Raw genomic sequence first — 20,397 nt, 5'->3', positions numbered from 1 at the left:
TGACAGGAAGAAACAAAATTATTTTAATGTTCCCTGTTGCCTCCTATGAAATGGAGTGTCTGAAATGCTCTTCCATCTTGTGCTGCTTTGAATATGAACACTACAACATGTGGAGACATTTCTTGAAAAAAAAATTGTTTGTTTAGTAAGTTAAGTCATGATCTTTGATAGGTGAAATTAGTTTCACTGCATTTTAACTTTATTTTCAATATTACTGATGCTCAAGAAGTGACATACTGCAAGAGAATAGCTACTTGACCTCCTTGAAATTACAATTATTTAGATCTAAATTGTGCAGAAAACTAACTGTTTGATCCTTCTATGATGATTGTGATCTAAGTTTAAATGCTTATTAGACTCCCAAATGTCCTGTAGCAGAATTCATATGGTAAGCCTTCTTTACACCCAAATGCTACACTGGATTTTGTATCATGCTTCATTTTAGGCATATGTATGGAACCCACCCCCCACCCTTGGGATCAGTAGGACTCAATGAGCTAAATTCACCACTGGTATAAATGACTGCACCGCAATTAAGGTGGGGCAAAGTTTGTCTGGGGTTTACCCAAGGAAGGACAACTCTGTTTTATGGTGGGGTGGGGGGGGGATGAGGAAGGAATCATAGAATCATAAAATATCAGGGTTGGAAGGGACCTCAGGAGGTCATCTAGTCCAACCCCCTGCTCAAAGCAAGACCAATCCCCAATTAAATCATCCCAGCCAGGGCTTTGTCAAGCCTGACCTTAAAAACTTCAAAGGAAGGAGATTCTACCACCTCCCTAGGTAACGCATTCCAGTGTTTCACCACCCTCCTAGTGAAAAAAATTTTCCTAATATCCAACCTAAACCTCCCCCACTGCAACTTGAGACCATTACTCCTTGTCCTGTCCTCTTCTACCACTGAGAATAGTCTAGAACCATCCTCTCTGGAACCACCTCTCAGGTAGTTGAAAGCAGCTATCAAATCCCCCCTCATTCTTCTCTTCTGCAGACTAAACAATCCCAGTTCCCTCAGCCTCTCCTCATAAGTCATGTATTCCAGACCCCTAATCATTTTTGTTGCCCTTCGCTGGACTCTCTCCAATTTATCCACATCCTTCTTGTAGTGTGGGGCCCAAAACTGGACACAGTACTCCAGATGAGGCCTCACCAATGTCAAATAGAGGGGAACGATCACGTCCCTCGATCTGCTCGCTATGCCCCTACTTATACATCCCAAAATGCCATTGGCCTTCTTGGCAACAAGGGCACACTGCTGACTCATATCCAGCTTCTCGTCCACTGTCACCCCTAGGTCCTTTTCCGCAGAACTGCTGCCTCGCCATTCGGTCCCTAGTCTGTAGCAGTGCAGAGGTCAGAAACTGCTGTAAAAAAGGTGCTCAGTGGTCAGCTTTGCAGCAATGACCTCCCCCCCACCCCAAGGGCATAAAGGTATGAAACTCGAGTGGGGAAAGTCTTTGTTTCACACAGCGAGTAAGCCAGCTCCCACCCTCCCTCCCCTCGTGGAGGTGAATGGCAGGCTGGGTTAGGACCTGCTGTTGGCATTACAATAGTCACTCCTTTTAAAGGGGGACAGGGAAGGAATTTTTCCCGCAACACCAGAAATGACTTCAGTGGAAAGAGGGTGTTTTAGCCTTCCCCACAGCGGGTATGAGGGAGGAACTTTTCTGGTGAGAAGAAAAGGTGGTAGGCCAATAAAACAACTTATTTTGTAGGGTTGGGCGGATGTCCAGTGCAGGTACTCCATAAGGAAGGCAGCTAGTGACCAGATAAATGGCCTGGTAAAGGACTTAAAAGGAGATACTGGATAAAGGAACAGAACGGGGGAGGGAGTTGGGGACTCCTCTGATTGGTACGGAAGGAAGCCAAGACCCCACTCCCTTCCCCCCACTCCCACCCCCATTCTCATAGCCCCCCTTAACCCTCTTACAAGGGTGGTGGATGATAAGGCCCAAGCCATGGGGCGGCTGGGGGACCTGGGTGGAAACAAAATGGGGGCTGTTGGAAGCCCCAGAGAATTGATTTGAATAAGCATGGATTTGCCTGCACTGTACATTTTTTCTGCTGAGTAGTCCCAGACATCTATATAATAAAGTTGTGGCCTGATTAAAATTCATAACAAGTGTCTCCTGTCCTCTTTGCGGTGTACCCAGACAATAGGAGCATAGATTTCAATGGACCTTTTCCCATTTATACCTGCAGAGAATTTGGCTTAATTTGGCAGCGTGTTCTATACAAATGAAGTGATAAGAGTCCACTGCATTTAACTATGCTGACCATGATTTCATTCACTTATGATGAAGCATTGGTTTCAGAAGGCTGCACTATGTTTCTATCTCAATTAATGCACTTGATTAAAATGTCACATTTTGTTTCGAGTAAGGAGTGTTGTGCTGATAGTTACTGGGAGGTCTGGTCAAAGCTTACTGATACAGCAAACATACTCCAGATTAGTTCTTTTAGCTAAAGACAATATTTTTAAATAGTTTGTGGAGCATATGGGAATTTTATTCCAGCTGAGAAGTGCTGATATGTTGGAGACCAAGTGAAGAGGAGAAGTTGTGGTTTCTGTTTCTGATTAGTTTCTTTTAAAAGTGCTGTTGTGCTTGCAGTATGTTTCTCTCAAAAACTTGTATATCAAGTTTTTCCAAGTTAAGTAAAAAGTTTTTCTTTATTTAAATGCTAGCCCTAGAATCTTGGCCAGGGATCCTAGCCATCTAATCTATCATTTTGATTAACTGCATCTTAATCAACAGTCTTGTCTGTCTGTATCGGTATTTATTGTGCACCGATCACCATGCTGCCTAACAGTCACACTGTATTCTCTTTTGCTCAAGCATCATGTCACCATTTTGACCCAAAGAATCCTCATAGGTACAGCTGATGCTTACACTTCTGAACTCTTCAGGACAAAGATTTTGGCAGTCAGACCTTATTTAATCGTTCTGTTAATAATATACAAGCCAGAATAGAATACAGCTCACTCACTAATAGCTGCATTGGCTTTACTATACAAAGTACATTTTTACTACATTTTACTTTTGTTGGTATAGTAAAGTAAGCACACATGATTCCCAAGAGCCAAAGGGAGAAGAGCTGTCAGTTAAGACAATGCCATTTTGCATACAGTTTTTTCTTACTGTAAGTACGCTTTCGAAAGGGGTGGGGGGCATTTTGCTAGTGAAGGGAGCTCTGCAGCAGTGCTTCAAGCCTGAATCCAGGGTAAGAAGATACCCATCTACATTTAGTTTCCACTTCAAATTAGCTTTCTGAATCAAGAATCCAGGGAACTAACACAAAATAATTTCGGCTCGCTAGTTGAGTTTTGTACAGAGTATATCAACTTTGTCCGTGACCTTTTGTAGCTTCTCCTGCCTTGGAAGCTTGCATTGCTTTTCTTGAGACTGGAGCACAGAAGCTTTGCACCAGGAACAGCTACCTCTGTGTATCTATATATAGAGACATCACTACATGTAGAGTCCAGATGTGTCTGACTGTTACTTGGGAATTTTCTTTATTTAATAGCAGGACTTTAAAATTGCACTTAAAATAGTCAGCTGCTTTCACAATCAAATGAGATCAGCGAGCAGATGCTGGGAACTGAGGGCTGCCTCTGCAAAAAACTATCCTGTCGGTACCAGCGAAACTAATAGAGTTCATTTGAAATAAATTCTCTTGGTGGGAGTTTCATCTGTTTTCCTAATATACTCTTCTGGTAGCTAAAGGCAGGAAGAAAATAAGACAAGATAATAAAAGGAAAAATAGTTCTGTAAAGTGTTCTGTGAATCCCTAAAAAACCCCCAAAACCCCCTGAAAATTGAAAAATATTGCATATATATTCCACCCACCCTCATTCTGTTTTTATTCCCATAGTTATCCTATTTCTCTAACAACAGAACATGAAGGGGCAGCAATGTGTATTGCAGGCTTGGAAATCTAATCTTGTAACTTGTTAGAGGCTCTTAACTTTGGAACTTCCTGCAATTTGTAATTTGTTTTCTCTTAAATACTTTCTTCTTAGTTTTTTTGGAGAGAAAATTGAGGTGAAACTCAGTAATATAGCGTTGCGTTTAAAAAACCTCTTCTAAAAGCAAAACCAAAAAATGAAGTCAAGGACTGAAAGCCAAACTGCCGTACTAAAAATATGGGGCTGAATTGTGTCCCTTTTTTGATGCCTCTCTTTTTATGATTTAATAAACAGCAGAGTGGTAGATGCCTCATACATGTTTCTTACAACAGCAAGTTAGTTAGTCTTGTGTACTTTTGTATAATCGAGTACTGGCCCAGCTACTACCAACAGACATCTGCCCCCCTCCCCATTTTTAAAAGAATGGAGAATTTTAAATATGGTTTTGTGTGTGTAATTTAGATACCTATTTTATACACATACACGATATGTGAAATTGGGGGCCACTGTAGCATTTTGCAAGCACTGCATATAAAGGCACGACAGAAATGTACTATGTTTTATTTTTTCAGTAAGTATGAATGTATAATAAAACTCATGTGGATCAGCACAGTTTTAATGGCATACATTGGCAAAGCTCCATTACAGTCAGCTTTAGATCTGGTCCATTATGTTGGTGAACTTGTGTCAAGATTTGTGTAGGATGACTGTGAAATGTGGTGCCAGATCAGAGGTTTGCGTAGCCACAACTTTGTTTTGAGTCTTTTATTTGAAAGTTTTTAAAACCTTGAAGTGAAACTACCATGTTTTTTTCTGGTTTTCAGTCTAACCTTCATGAAATGCCACCCAGTTTCCCATTATTTCCACCCAAGACAGACTTCGACACATAGGATTGATTTATTATTGACTTCAGTAAGAGAAGCATTAATACGATATTAAGTGTTTTTTTGAAAATTACACCTGGGGAGCTATAATTTTTCTTTGGGAAACATTTGGAAAACTCAAAGTTATTTTCATGGTGAGTGATGGCAATTTATTTGGATAAAAATGGGAAATAACTGGAAAACTGTTGTTAGGACAGTTTGACTCCTTAGTTACAAAATACATTACAGTTATCAGCCAGATATGTAGTCAAGTACATAACAAATCTCAAGTGGTGAGAGATCATCTGACTTGAGAGGGTCGAGTTCTAGGAGAGCGTTATCTGGAAAACGTCATCAGTTGACCAGAACTCCCTGTTAGAGTACAGTTATGCTGGCAAGATTAAAGAAAATAATTAGTCGAGCCTCAAAGATGAAATGTTGCAAGCTTGGAACCCATTGCGTCATTGTTTTTGTTTTGGGGGGAGGGAGTGTGTGTGTTTGTGTGTATTATGAGCTTTGGTTGAATGCATTCAGAAGAACTATTGTTTTCAACAAAGAACCTCAACGAGTCTGACAACTGCAATCACCAGATGATAGGACTGTAGCACATATAGCCCTGATCAGCTACAAAATATGAGCTTCAAGATATCCTCTTGAATTCAACAGGAGAAGTCCTAGGACTTTTGGACAGCTACCTCTGTACCTCCAGCATAAACATGGTTTCTATCGCTTCTTTTGTAACTTCTTGGTATGCAGTACAAAAGAAGATTCACTGTCACTTCTAGTAACCTTGATAAGTAGATCTGGGGCAACTGTGATGATTTTATGAGTAGGGCAGTGTGTTGGTGCTTAACTCCCCGATCACCTGCAAAGCAAGGGAAAGGACACAGTTAATCATGCTCTGACCTGTGGGGGGAAGGAGAAGAGAGTAACTAGTTGCATCCTAGATAGAGGAGGTAGAGCTAAGCAGTATCAGTTGACAAAGGGAGCTCAGCTGGAGAGAGAGAGATTGCAGAATTGACAGGTCTCTCTGATGGAGAGAAGTACTGGACTAGGGTTTAGCAAGCAGGATATGACAAGGGAACTGTAATAGCTCTTGAGAGGCATGGAAGGGCTCTTTATCTGGAGATTTGTTGCTGCTATCCCAGAAGGGGTTTAAACTTTTCTGTGACTTGATCAGAGGCAAAGCCATGGGCACCGGGGATGTCAGAAGGAGACACAAACTGAGTGAGGCCATTGCAGGCCAAGGAACTGGCACTAAGGGGATGATGGGGGTGCAAGAAGCAAGTCCCCTGTAAATGATGTGTCTGGGCATGCAGGGGTGCCCTAGAGGTGAGGATGCATGCTTACAGGAGGTCACAATCACTATTGTATTGCCTATAGTTATATTCATAATAAAACAAACAAAATAAACTTTAGGTCTCTTAGAAAAGATGTGTTGTTTTGAAGTTAAACACACATGCTTTTTTTAAAAAAACTGCTTTAATGCCATCTCACATTTATGATTAACTCTACAATCCATGTGAGGGCTGCTCTTTTGATATATACAGTACTACCCAGAAAATGTTCTATCATGTTGCAGTATTGTAATTGCCTATTTTTAACAGTTGTGGCAAAATTTTCAAAATTGCAGGCTTAAGCTGTGCAAGAAAACATAAAGTTGGATGTAAAATATAAAATTGTACCCATAATTGGCTATTTTCCTAATGTTCTGTTTACAAGTATATATGCTATTACCATGGCCATTCTGCAGGCAACAAAGACTATGTAAAGGATTCATGCATCTTATGTGCACATTTTTGAAAATTGTGCCTGAGGTAGGCATAAAAAACCCTCTTCTTCACAAATCATTTTCCCACCTCTGCCTATTTCATTAAGAGATATTTCTCCCCATCCATCACAGAGTATATTTGGTACTCAGAAAGATGTAAAATTTAACTCTTCCTAATAACTTCTCATCATAACTGGGAAGCCTAAAAAAGTGAGGTGAAATGGGAAAAACACAAGGATTTCAGAAATGTAAAAACAACATTTTACCCACTTACAATCATAGAGTCTTTACTAACAACCTAAATCCTTTTTAAAACTTCTGAACAATACCAAACTGATGACTCTGGACAATGAAATCCTCTGTTTTTAGAAAGAACAGGGAGAGTGATCAAATTTACCTCCCTCGCAGGGGTGCAATAAAGATAAATTTAATATTTATACAGCAGTTTGAAAATGTAAAGTACTGTATAAATGCTTAGTATTAACACAGCAGCTGTGCATACTTCTGCCCCATTCCTCATGAATGTGTCTCTGGGAGTGAGAAAATAGGTTGATTTCTGTGGGCAATTCATCCTTGGCCAGTTTGAAAGTGCCAGCAAAGGTACCAGTTGCATTTTTATGGATAATTGCCTACTATGCACTGGACTTAGACTACCAATTCACTTCACATAGCCCACTGAACAGCTGTTTGATATTTTAGTCCCGACTAACTTGTGCCAGTTTTGAATCAATGACCAAGTAGTTAAAGTGTACATACCTTATTACCACTCTCTCCTGAGCCATTCAGACTTGTGGTTTTGTTTGGTTCCTCTCCTCTTCCCCCTCACTTCCCTCCTCTCTGCCCCCAAAATCTAAACTTTCAGAGGCTTTATTCACTTTTGAAGGTGCAAATAAGTCTCTTAATCATTTCTTGTCAGTCTAAATGTAGAGGGTTTTTTATATATTCTTTATCCAGAAAAAAATATGCCATACAGCGCCACACAATCATGTATGTACCAGAGGGGAAAAACCTGCCGAACCATTGCAACAAATTTCCAGTAAATAGTCTAAGGAGATGTTTTCATTTTCAAAGGACAAAACCTGCCATTATATATTTTTTTTCTCCCCCACTTATCCCCCGCCTCTTTGGTGCATCACCATCCAGAGTTTATAATGAAAATAGACTGAACTCTGATGTGAACCCCAAAAGAAACATATGCTGCCTCAATAATATACTGAAATGTCAGGAAACCAGTTAGGGAGCTAGTGGTGCCTTTAGTGGGTAGTTATAATTTGCTTTGCCATCTGATATCATGGGTGTTTATAGATCAATTATCTCAAGAGCTCTTTCAAGCCAGAAGGTCATCTTTGGCATATTTGTCATATACTTCTTTGTAGACATCCCAAGTGTTTTTTTTTCCTCCAGCGCTTAAGAGATCATCTCTCAATGTGCGTGAAGAAGGGGATTATCTAGTGGGAGATGAAGGAGGAACTCCCACTGATTTAGCATAACAATATATTATTTCTTTCTAATTTATACTCAGAGATTTTAAATGAGGACTTTCACTGAAGCTTCTTTTTGATCTGTAACTGTGAGACTCACTTGTGAGAATCCTTATGCCAAGGATGTATAGTTAAATCTCTAGGGCTTCCACACAGACCAGATAGCATCCCCAGTTGCAGCGTCAAGTGTCTGTCTATGGACCAAGATCTATAGAGAGAATTTTAGACTTGAATGTTGGGAAGCAAAGATAATAATACTGGCATATTGGTCATATTAGTAATACTTGGCTTGCTGAAGGGAAGGTGGCACAAAGATGCTAGATTGCTGCTGACTAGTGACATGACAGGGAAAAACCAAAACCCTCAAAGCAAAACGGGGTTGACTAGGGGAACCATACTAGGAGTGCAGTGCCATACAGGAGTTCCTGTATTTGTCAGAGCACAAGCTAGTGATAAATAACATAATAGTTCCTTTATCTGAGGATTTCAAAGCACCTTACAGACACTAATTATTTGAACCTCATGATGCCAACAGTACTGAATAGGAAACTAAGTACAATTATTTCAGAAATAGTTGAATTGGAATATAGAGAGGTTAAAGTAAGTTGCTATGTGTTGTGCCAGAGGCAGCAAACCTGAGCCTGAAAGAGAGCCAGAATTTACCAATGTACATTGCCAAAGAGCCACACTACTATGTCAGCAGCCCCCCATCAGCTCCTCCAACTCCAACCTGCAGTGCCTCCTGCCCGCCGGAAGCCCCACCAATCCGTGCCTCCCGCTCTCTCCCCACACCTCCTGCCCACCACAGTCAGCTGTTACGCAGTGCGCAGGAGGCTCTGGAGGGGAGGGCATGGCAGGCTTGGGGGAAGGAGTGGAGTGGGGCAGGGCCTGGGGCAGAGCAGGGGGTTAAGCTCTGAGCACTCCCTGGCACATTGGAAAGTTAGCATCTATAGCTCCAGCCCTGGAGTCAGTGCCTATGCAAGGAGCCACATTATAACCTATGAAGAGTCGTATGTGGCTTTGGAGCCACAGATTGGCCACCCCTGTGTTATGCTGAAAGTCAGAGGACATGTTAGAAGATGTGTGTCTGAAACCACAACACTATGCTCTAATTTCTAGACAGAATCTTTCAAAATCACAGGCATTGGTCCTGATTCTCATCTGATCTATACTAGTATAATCTACACCAATTTATATCCAATTTAGAGTGGTGTAAATGAGCAGAAAATCATCCCCAATATGTTGAGTGTGAAGTTTTTAAATAACGTTCTGGCAGTTGTACAGGGTAATCATGCAACATTCATCAATCTAATGGCATTATAGCTCAAAGGCCAGATTCTGTCATCCTTATTCCTTGTTGAGTAGCTCTTTACTGCATTAGTGGTGATACTGATCTTTAGTGTCACCCTTCATGGAGTAAGGTACAGTTTTCTGTATGAGAAAAGATGATAAAATCTGAACGGAGACACCTAACTCATATAGTCCTGATTTACCATAGTAACTGAGCACCTCAGCAACTTTAATGTACAGAGGTAGGGAAATGCTATTATCCCCTTTTATAGATGGGGAACTGAGAGAGAGACACAGTGACTTGCCCAAGGTCACACAGGAGGTCTGGTGGAGCAGGGAATTGAAGTCTGTTCCAGTTGCAGGTTAGTACCCTAAGCAGTGGACCATCCCTCTCATTGGAGCCCCACTGAGGATGTAACTTGCCCTGAAAAGCTTAGCAGAGCCAAGCAACATATGTAAGCCCCTCCAAGGGAAAGCCAAGCCTGAGTAGCCCAGCAACACCCAGTACAGCACTCATGATTATGCTTGAGTGGTGTCTCCCTTTGTCAGGTAGTGCTTTAGCTGTGGGCAGGATTGGAAAGAATTAATATTCCCTTTTCTTCCTTGTAAAACATAAGAGAATGTACCATGAACTGTGTATATAAACTACAATATGCATAAAACAAAGAGATAAAATGGGGATAAAATCTATAAAGTGAAGGTTTATTGTGTAATAATACATCCTATCATGCTTTGCTAGACATGAAGACCAGCAATAATGGAATTTGCATAGGATACATTTGCCATTTAGATTAGGGAAATATTTGCTCCCAAGAGATTTGAAAACAAGTTCCTTTAGCTTTCACCAAAACCAAAAACGTTCATGGTAAATGGTTCCTGGCCATGGAGAGCTCTTGCCAAAGCTTACAACAGTTTAATTTTTTCCCCTTTCATGTTTAATGCATATTTATAGAATCTACAGAGTGAAAACAAAATCATGTTTTGGATCTTTAAGACCTGAGGCAGCTGGTTTTTTGTTTTGAGGTCCCTTGATGCATTTAATTTAATTTATTGGAAGAAGTTAATGTGCAATGATAAAATAATAATTAAAATAGAGCCCCCCAAAAATCAAAGCTACTTGGGTTGACTTTTTTTAGAGGTCTATGATTAAACTGGACCCTGAAGATAGATGCCTTTCCTCCTTTTATTCGAACCCTCTTTATTTACTTTATGTATTGTGATGAATCTGGTATTTTGGTAATGTTTGTTGTATTTGGAAAAATTAAAAAAAATATAACTAAAATATATTACAGTGGGAATATCAATAAATGCATTAAACAAAGGAAAATAGAGAGCTTCATTATTGAAGTTCATAGAATAATTCCCATTTTTATTACATTAATCCTAAATGTTACTTTCCCCATCATCGGTCTAGTATCTTTTGCTTTTAGGTTATAGGTTATAGAGGAGAAAGAGATGGAAATTTGACCTTGCAGTTCAAATAAATATCATGTTAGTATTGAGAACTGTTTTTATTTGAATCTTTTGTTGGGGACATTTTGTGAATTTAACAGGGAAATAGTGTGAAATATGTTCTACTAGGATTTGAATTTTTAATAGGTTTTGCTACGTTTGCATGCCTTTTGTGTTTGCTTTCAATGAACATTGAGCCATCAAGCTTCACTGGCACAAATATTCATGGAAAGTGGATTTCAATTGAATTTTAAATTCACCTCTGCAAATATTTGCTCTAGAGTGCTTGCACTTACATGAAGTTGTTTCAGTTTCCTGGTAGGATGAGACTTATCTGACTAGTCACAAATATCCAGTGCAGCATGATTATTGAATCCCTGTAGATATATGTTTGTGATGAATTGATATAGTTTTTTAAAGTTGCTTAATATATTCAAACATTGAATAAACTGGAGAAAATTGCAATCTGCTCATGAATGGCTAAGTTTGTCAAATTATTTAATAGAAATAACTTGCTCAGCAGTAACAGTGAGTTGTCACCAGGGGTGAAAGTGAGCCAGTACGGCTTACCAGTAAGAAGCCGGTACCAGCCCGTACGCAGCCTACGTTAAACCGCTGCTGCGGCAGGCTTTAACATCCCTGCCCCTTTTGCCTCGGTGGCCCTGCTAGTAGGTTCCGTACCGGCAGGCCCCGCAGGGGAGCGAAGGGGAAGGGGCAGGGGCAGCAACGTTAAAGCACTGCCGTGGCAAAGGACCCTCCTTAAAGCCTGCCCCTACCCCCTCGCCCTCCCTACCCCCCTCCATCGGTGGCCCTACCAATAGGGCCACTGACAGGGGACACAAAAGGGGCAATTATTCTAAAGCAGGGCCGCCGATAGGGGCAGCAAAATGTCAGCTGCCCTGGAGCTGGAGATTTAAAATGGCCTTGGGCTCCCGGCTGCTGCTGCAGCAGCTGGAGTCCTGGTCCCTTTTAAATCACCGCCGGAGCCCCGGGCGGTTTGGGCCAGTCAGCGCGGATGGGCTGGCGGAGGGAGGCTGACTCCCCCAGCCCTGCCCCTTCCGGGGGCCGGAGCTGGCCCCCATACCAGTAAGAATTTATTATTACATTCACCCCTGGTTGTCACTCAAGTATACACAAAAAGAAAAGGAGTACTTCTGGCACCTTAGAGACTAACTAATTTATTTGAGCATAAGCTTTCGTGAGCTACAGATGAAGTGAGCTGTAGCTCACGAAAGCTTATGCTCAAATAAATTGGTTAGTCTCTAAGGTGCCACAAGTACTCCTTTTCTTTTTGCGAATACAGACTAACACGGCTGTTGTTCTGAAACCTGTCAAGTATACACAAAGACTCACCGATGAATGTGAAGATTTGCACATGCTTACCTTTGTGCAAGGTGAGTATAGTCCAACTGAAGTCACTGGGGCTATTCACAGTGCATAAAGCTCAGCATCTGTGTAAGGGTATATCTACAGTGAAGTAACAGTGCTATGCAGTGCAGTATGTGTAGACATACCTGAAGTAGCTTACATCTAGGCTAGCTTGAATAACAGTAGTAGTGAAGCTGCAGCTCCATGGGCAGCAACATGAGGCAGCTGCTTGAAAACATTCACAGGATCCCAAGTGAGCTTGTATGGCCCATGCTGATGTCCCTGCTACTCTGGCTTCACTGCTATTGTTGTTTGAGCTAGCTAAATCAAAGCTAGCTTGAGTAGGTCTACAAATGCTGCAATTACACCTTTGAATGCGGTGTAGACATACCCTATGCCATTACAGGATGAAAATCTAAAATGCCCTCCTTACTTAACCCAAACTACCACTACATCAAACAGAGCTTGACCTGTGGCAGGAGTATAGGATCACGGATATCTGTTTAACATTCAAGTGGAGTTTGCATGTTTAGATTGTTTTGATACAAATCCATAGGTTTATACTCAAAAAGGCAGAGCATCTGAGCAATATACAGTAGGAGTCAGGTTTAGGCAAGCTTCTGCTTGAGATAGAGAGAGAGTGTGTATGTGTGTATTCTTAGACATTTTCATTTTTTCTATATAGAGTGGAATTTTCAAAAGGGCCTTTCAGTGGCACTTGTTCTCCTAAGTCACTTTGTCATTTTTGGAAATCCCATCCATAACCGTAAAAGATACTAGGGAGAGTGATCTGTCGGCACATGGATGGGGGAACCACAAAGTTCAAGGAACAGGAAATTACAGGTTTGTATTTCTTTTTGATTAATACTAGACTTTTCCGATATGGATTCTCCAGACTGCCAGTGCAGATGATGCATGGTCTGTCACGAAGGTGGGCCTGCCCTTAGCGGGAATTTTTAATTCTCTTTTAAGAGAAGCTAATTGGCGACAAGTGGTATAACTGTGGGAATGTTTTTAAAGAGATTCTCCTCATTAAAATATTTTGTTATGTGATTTTGCTGAGAATGAGTATCTTACTGCTTTCTGCTACTGAAAAATGACCATCACAAGCAGTCACATTTAAGCTAGGGAAACTCCTTAATGCCAACTTTCTCCAGATTAAATTCCAATGAAAAATGTTAATGTAGCATTAAGTTTGGATGGGATTTTAAATACCAAAAAATTAGCTCAGAAAATTGAAAGATTACTATTTTCTCTCTGTACATGAAATGGTCTCTCACTCTTGCCTTGTAATAAATCCTAAAAATAATATATTAGCATAAGTGCAGGCTTTTTATTTTAAAATACTCCTGAGGGCATTCTGTACCAAAACATTAAAAATTCTGTGCCAAAAAATAAAAATTCTGACCAAAATATTTTAAAATTCTGCAACATTTTGCAAATGTTATTTGTCAAATAAGTGCGGTGGCTCCAGCGTGGCATTGGGGAGCACTGCCCACTGTCTGCACAGAGGTGGGAGATCACTGGGCAGCTTCCCCCTGGGACACGGACGGAGCATTGAGGCTGCACCTAACCCTGACACTATGCAGGGACTGGGCCTGCCCCAGAAACACCCAGGGCCCTGCCTCTCCATGCCAGGTGCACCAGGTGTGGGCAGGGAGGCGCAACAATGCAGGATCCAAGTGTGGAGGAGCTTAGTGTGGGGGAACCAGGTGTGAGTTGAGAGGGTTTGGGTGGGGCAATCTGCGTGCAGACAGATCACTGGTAGATCCGGGTGTGGGGGGGATCTGGATGCACAGGGGCTTGTTGGGGAGATTCTGGGTGCAATGGTAATGGGACTCTGTAGGACGGTCCAGGTGAAGAGAGTTGGGGCTCACCAGGAGGGATGTCTGGGTGTGGGGGGGATAGAGCTCGGTAGGGGGATCTGGGGGTGTGTGTGGCTCCAGATGCTGGGGCAGTGGGGCTCGGTGCGGGGGAGGGTTCTGGGTGTGGAGTGTGGGGTGTGGTTCATTGGTGGGGTCTGGTATGAGGGGGTTTGGATGCACATGGGTTGGGTGGATGGGGAAGCAGCTCCCTGTACGGTGATCCCTTCCCCTGCAGCCAAGGAACAATGAGTGCAGGAAGCATGGGGGAGAGATGGAGGAGTTTGCACAGCTTCCTACAGCCGTGGAAGAAATCTGGGGTTGGGTCTGACACAGCCCTAGATGTCGTGCAGGGGAAGAGGACTGGGAGCTGAACCTGGCACAGGGTAGGAGCCACCAGCCAGGTCTTACCCAGTCCTGCCCCCGTGTCCCACAGTGATTTGCCTTTTTGCGGTCTGTTCTGGGCACCTGAAATACACTGCAGGGGAGTGTTGCATGACCTCTATTAGTGGCTTCCTTTTGCTTCCCCATCAGAAAATCATTTTTCTGTGGGGGACATAAATTCTGAGCATGCAAAATGGCGCACAATTCCCCCAGGAGTATTGAAAAGGAACCAATAAGGTGTGTATTCAACAATAGTATATCATGATATTTTAATGTAACCTTTGTTCCTCCTTGATAATCAATATCCCTGCCCTATTTATCATCCTTGGATCTTTCTTGTGCAATATTGAACTATAGCTTGCAGATTTTACTCATTGCAGTCGGATAACTTCAGTCAGACTATTCAGAGATCAGTAGCGATTATTCAGCTTGACTAACAGTAGCGAGTTCAGGACAGTACGTTTTGAGTTTCTCAGGGAAAGAACTTGATATTTATGTATTGCACTAATAAATAATGATATAGGACCGGATAGTGCAATTTTGAATCGGACCTTAGGCAGAACGCTCTTTGGATCTCTCCCTAAGTGAGAACAGAGTCAGGGCAGCAGGATCTGTCCCTTTCCATGTCTTTCAGTGGGTTGAAGTTACTGGGGAATTCACAGTGTACTTAAAAATGTTTTTTAAATGTATTTCTGTAGCTAATAAAGCTTTTGTCTATCTAGGACAAAAGATAGATCTATCTATCTATCTTTTGTCTACCCATCACTGCAGTATCCAAGTGTAGTAATCCATAGTATTATTGTAGTAGCTTCACTATTATTAAATTCCATGAATTGAAAGAGGTAAGCATGGAGAATTTTGAGTGACAATTGTGAGTGTGCTAGAAAAACAAATGCAAGTGAAGGAACTGATGTATCCAGGTGGTTGTTACTAGCAGATGTTTGCCTTTTGAAATTGCTTTCAGGGCCCTTGGGAGAGTCTAAAGCTAAATGCTGAAAAACAGGGGATATCTGTAATCCATACTGGCAAGATCTTTATCCTGCTGCAGTGACTAGACCATTCCATAGAAGCTGAGTCAGCTATTGGCTGCAGTCACTAAGACACCATAGTTGTTTTAGCTCAAGCTACTGAAACTCATGCTTTAGATCCGAAATGTCTGGGATCAAGTCTTCGTAGGTGGCCCATCTAGGGTGCCATTACAGATGGCAGCCTATGTATTGATTGAACTATTTGAAAAGAATTAAAATTCGCTGGGCTCTGAGTAAAGAATAGGAGAAAAACTTAAGCAGCGCAGTGGTACAGATACATCATAACTCATCATAATAATACTGTGTCACTACTCATAATTTATAGGCTCCCTATTGTACAATAACACCAGATAAAATACCTGTCCCATCACTGTTTAGTGTGATTTCGCTCACTAGCCATGCTGCTTTCTGCAGGTCCCTTTATTAGTCTCAAAACTACATGTTTTTTGTATTATGTTCTTACAATATCAGGATTTGTTATGCATGTCTTATATACCTGTGAATCTCTGAGCCAATTAATCCTTGGTAATGGCTTTAGAGGATTAACTGCAGAAGGAACAATAGTATTATCATTAAGTCACCACAGAAATAATGGAACAAAAGCAGCAGGATAGATTATCATAGTGGTGTGCCAATAGCCAAATATTTACATTTCTTGCAAAGTGGAACAGTGGACTCCTCGGCATGAAGGTTCATTTTATAACTATTTGAAAACCTGGAGAACCATTGGTAACTGGAAGCCTGATCCTTTTCTATTGACGTGAATTGAATGGTAATAGACCATTGATTTCAAAGGGTGAAAAATCAGACCTATCAGAAAACACCATCTGGTTTGGGGGAGGGAGGCTAACCTGCCACAGTTTGTAAAAAAATCTTTGTTCGTTTCTGTAGTCCAGCCTGAACAAAACATCCCTGAAGATTTTTTAAAAATGTTTAAATTTCTGTTTCACACTTCCATTGTTTCATTTTTGAATACTTCAGCATCTCTGTTTCAAGTCTGGAACCAGAAATGCCAAAATACAGGGAAAGAGAAGCTATTTTTCCTTGACCCAATTAGAAGCAATAATTTTCATAAGAGTCAGCTTCCATGAGAGACTTATCAGACTGTGTGATGGAGTGGAGTGGGCCCCTTGCTGGGACACCTGTGCCAAGAAAGGAGCCATAGAAGAGTCCTCCAAACAGCCTACATTGGAAGCAGCCAATCAGAGAGGCTGCAGGGAGCAGCCAATCAGGGCCCAGGAGCACCATATAAAAGGAGCTGCAGAGCCACAAACAGTTGCTTGCTGGAGCTTAGAGGAGTGTGAATGGTGTTCCTGGTTGGCCAAAGGGAACTGCAGTACCATGGACAGCTCAGTGCTCACAGGCTCTGGGGAAGCGAAAGAGAGCTCCTGCCTGGATGCTGGGTCTGAACTTAGATGAGCCCAGAGGTAAGGTGATCTTTTTTTTTTTCTTTTGGGATCCTCCTGCCCAGGTATCCCTGGAAAAGCATAGGACATATGATGACACACTTTCTGATAGGGCCAGGCATCAAGGTGGAAGGTGTCGATGCTCCATCTGTCCCACTGCCCCATGTGTAGTACCATGCCCTGTACCTTCTCTCGTATGGGCATACTACCCCTATTCCAATTAGTGTTCCAGATTCCTTCCACCTTGATGCCTGGCCCTATCAGAAAGTGTGTCGCCATATGTCGTATGCTTTTCCAGGGATACCTGGGCAGGAGGATCCCAAAAGAAAAAAAAAAGGTAAGGTACCTGGGGCTGCAGAGAAATGGCCCAGAGAAATGAAGGTAGTTTTGTTAGAGGGACATGGCAATGTGTAGCTATTATTCTTAGGACCCGTAGTCTTGGACCCAGAGTAGTGGATGGGCCTGGGTTCCTCCCTGCCCATAGGCCACTTGGGATCTAGTCTACACTTGGATAGTGAGAACCCCCCCAGAAAGGGAACTGAGCTACTTAGTGGCCCCGCTGGAGAGCTGGGGCCAGAGTAGACCAAGAGGGTAAAGCCATTGCCCCCAGGGAGGAAGCCCTGGGCGTATGGCCCGATATCAAGGCTGGGACTATTTGAAGACTGCAGGCACACCTGACCAGAAGGGGTGCTTGCAAGAGGTGGGTTCCATGCTGTTATAAGGTGCCATCCAAATTTTTGCAGTTTAGACTTTGGATAGTGTCGATGTAATTTATCCAACCTCTGATTACTCACCTCATATTTATCATTCACATTTATTATGGTGATGCTTAAGGACCAGCCAAGAATGGGGTCCCATTGTGCTAAGCACTGTACAAACAGAGTAATAGACAATCTCTGCCCCAAAGACCTTAAAATCGAAACAGACAAGAGAGAGACAAGTTGAGCTGGGGGAAGATGTGACATACAAGCAGAATGAAAAATGTGATGGTAGCAAATTTTGTTAGTTCCATGATCATTATTTTGGTGGGCTACTTGGGAGACATATTTTAAATGGAAAGAAAAGGGTAGAAAAGTAGAGGTGAGAGGAACAGGACAGGGGAGCAAAGAATAAGAAGGCAGGTGAGGAATGAAGCTGAGGTGAAGAGTTTAAGGGAACGGGAGAAGAGGGAGAAGGTTGGAGCAAATAGCCAATCATCACAGGGCAGGAAGTCCAGTCAAAACTGTAGAAAGTTCTCCGAGTGTCCAGAGGTCCCTGCTTTGGCTGCTTCTCAACCCCAAATCTTTGAATTTTGCACATCAGTAATAGGATTCTACACTGATATTGAAGCTTTCAGTTAATATTTTTTGAAAAATTACATACTTTGAAGTTGAATACGCACAGGAAAATTTATCCCACTATAATACAGTACAACAAACCAGAAATACAAGCTATAAAAGAAAGATCCAATTAGATTTTTTTTCTATCAGCTCAAAACAACCCTTTCATTTCTATCCCAATTTCTTCCTCCAATCTTTTGGCTTTAGGGGGGGTTGGATGTATCTTCCAGCTTTTCCCTTTCCTAATTGAGAGCCTGCTTTTGCTTCCATTAAGAACTTAGAGCTTACCACAGCTTAGTTTTCTCCAGTCATGTTACTTTTGTTCTCTATTGGTTTGATCCAAAGCATGTTAAATCAAAGGACCCACTAAAGATCAAGGAGAGAAAGATTCAAATTTACTTCAATGGGCTTTGGATTTGGTCTTTTGTAACCTGTGCCATGAGTATGTGTTTTCTGAGGTCACCCAGCAACCTGTGGGATCAGGCTGTACATTAGGTACAAAGTGTGGGGTTTGTGCATTGAGTTATATGTTGGGGAGAGGACAGGTTTGACCCACTTGGCTCCGTTTAGTTTACAAACCTTATTAAAGTTTTTGGGTTGATTTTTCCTTGTGTTTCATAATGATATCTTGTTGTAAAGTACAAGAATGGAGCCAATACAAGTAGAGCTAAAAGCACAAATGAAAATTCCAGCGGAAATGCCATAGATCCCACAAGGCAATCAGCACCCTCAGCAAGTAAGAGCATGTGTCACAATTCAGGATGTCAGACGTCTGGCTGATCCCTGAGGAAACCCCACAAATTGGAGGGAAACTTGGCACAGAGCTGGCCCAATATTCTGTTGCCTCTATCCTCCACCCCCCACTGCTTCCCCACATAGCTGAAAAAATGCCTGGAGTTGTTGTCATTATGTCTTTGAGAGTAAACATGTTCCTCTTCCTGTCGTAAGTCAATCTGCCTTGTCAAGAAGTACGGTCTTTACTTTCATTCATTCTGCAATATCCTGCTTTACACGTGCCTGGGACTCTGAACTCGAATCATAGTAATGGACACAGTGTCCTAACATATAAACATTTAGATACACTCAGCAGGAAATGTCTTCTCAGTCCTGAGAATATATAACAGGCTAACGATTTACTGTCAGGTAGCTGTCTTGACCACAGCAGGGTGGTGGCTTGCAGCAGACAGATGGCCTTACATGCTTATGTCACCTGTGTTTACTTTAATGAATGTATGTGGGATCCCCAGCCTCTATCATTATAGAGTTGTATGGTTTCCATCGTATCTGATAGTTCTGATAAAAAAAGTGTTACTGTTTTTATCAACAAACAAACCGGCCAAAAGGGTTGCATATAGGAGACATCAGAGTCATTATTTTCAATTATCGTCACAAGTGGCTTGCAACATCTCTTTATGTAACTCTTTGTTGTTGTGAGGTTTGTGGTAGGAGCATTTCATTGCAGAGAATGGTTCTCTCCTGGTTATTTGGTCATAATGACTTTTATCACTTGAAATTTGTCATTAGCTTTTTTTTTTTTTTTTAGTGAAATAGCATTCCTTGTGTGATACTTTTAGGTAATAAGTTTTAAAGATATTGAGGGGAAATGTTTATTTTTAACAGCTGCATTTCACTATGGTGAAGGGCAAGCTGAGTGTTTCCATTATAATATCTGTTTGCCTGGCATTTACAATTTGTCTGTTTTTTTTAAATTCAGCAAACAGAGGCTGAAGCTTGGTACCTAAATCAACTCAGATTAAGGATGGGAGAAACCTGGGTGTTGAGTAAAACTTCTGGAACTTTACAAACGAAATAAAATGTGGTGCCTGTTTTTCAAGGGCAATTGTTCATAAAAAATAATCAAAAACCATTGCATAATTATTGCAAAATGGAAGCCTGTGTTACGGTATGCAGAGAAATTTGAATCTGAAAGAATTACTTTCCCAGCACTTAGAAATACTGTGTTTTGTCACAGATTTTTGTCTTAAAATTAGAATTCTCAATCAAAGCCTGATGCCATTGCTTGAAAATGAACCATGCTCAAAGATGCATAGGTGAGTCGCTGGGGAAAACAGGGGGAGTATAACAAGCATTTGAAAACTAGTTTTCAGACCATCATGGATCTTCCTACCCTCACAACCTGACAGCAGCCTAAGTTTCCTTTTGACTTTCAAGATTGTCCAAATACACAGAACAAAACAAAAAACACCACTACACCCCCCCCCACACACACACACCCAGTATCCTGAAATCCATTAGAAACCTCCAT

The 20,397-nt window shown here is 41.7% G+C and overlaps 1 protein-coding gene across 3 annotated transcripts in view; it reads left to right on the top strand.

Annotated features, from left to right (window-relative positions):
- CNTNAP2 (contactin associated protein 2) overlaps window positions 1-20,397 on the top strand; it is a 1,645,619-nt gene that overhangs the window by 396,348 nt on the left and 1,228,874 nt on the right. The window lies entirely within an intron of this gene.

Source organism: Caretta caretta, chromosome 2 (genome assembly GCF_965140235.1).
Source record: "Caretta caretta isolate rCarCar2 chromosome 2, rCarCar1.hap1, whole genome shotgun sequence".
NCBI lineage: Eukaryota > Metazoa > Chordata > Testudines > Cheloniidae > Caretta > Caretta caretta.
Note: the sequence above shows the minus strand (reverse complement) of the source record. Positions and strands in the feature narration are given on the sequence as shown.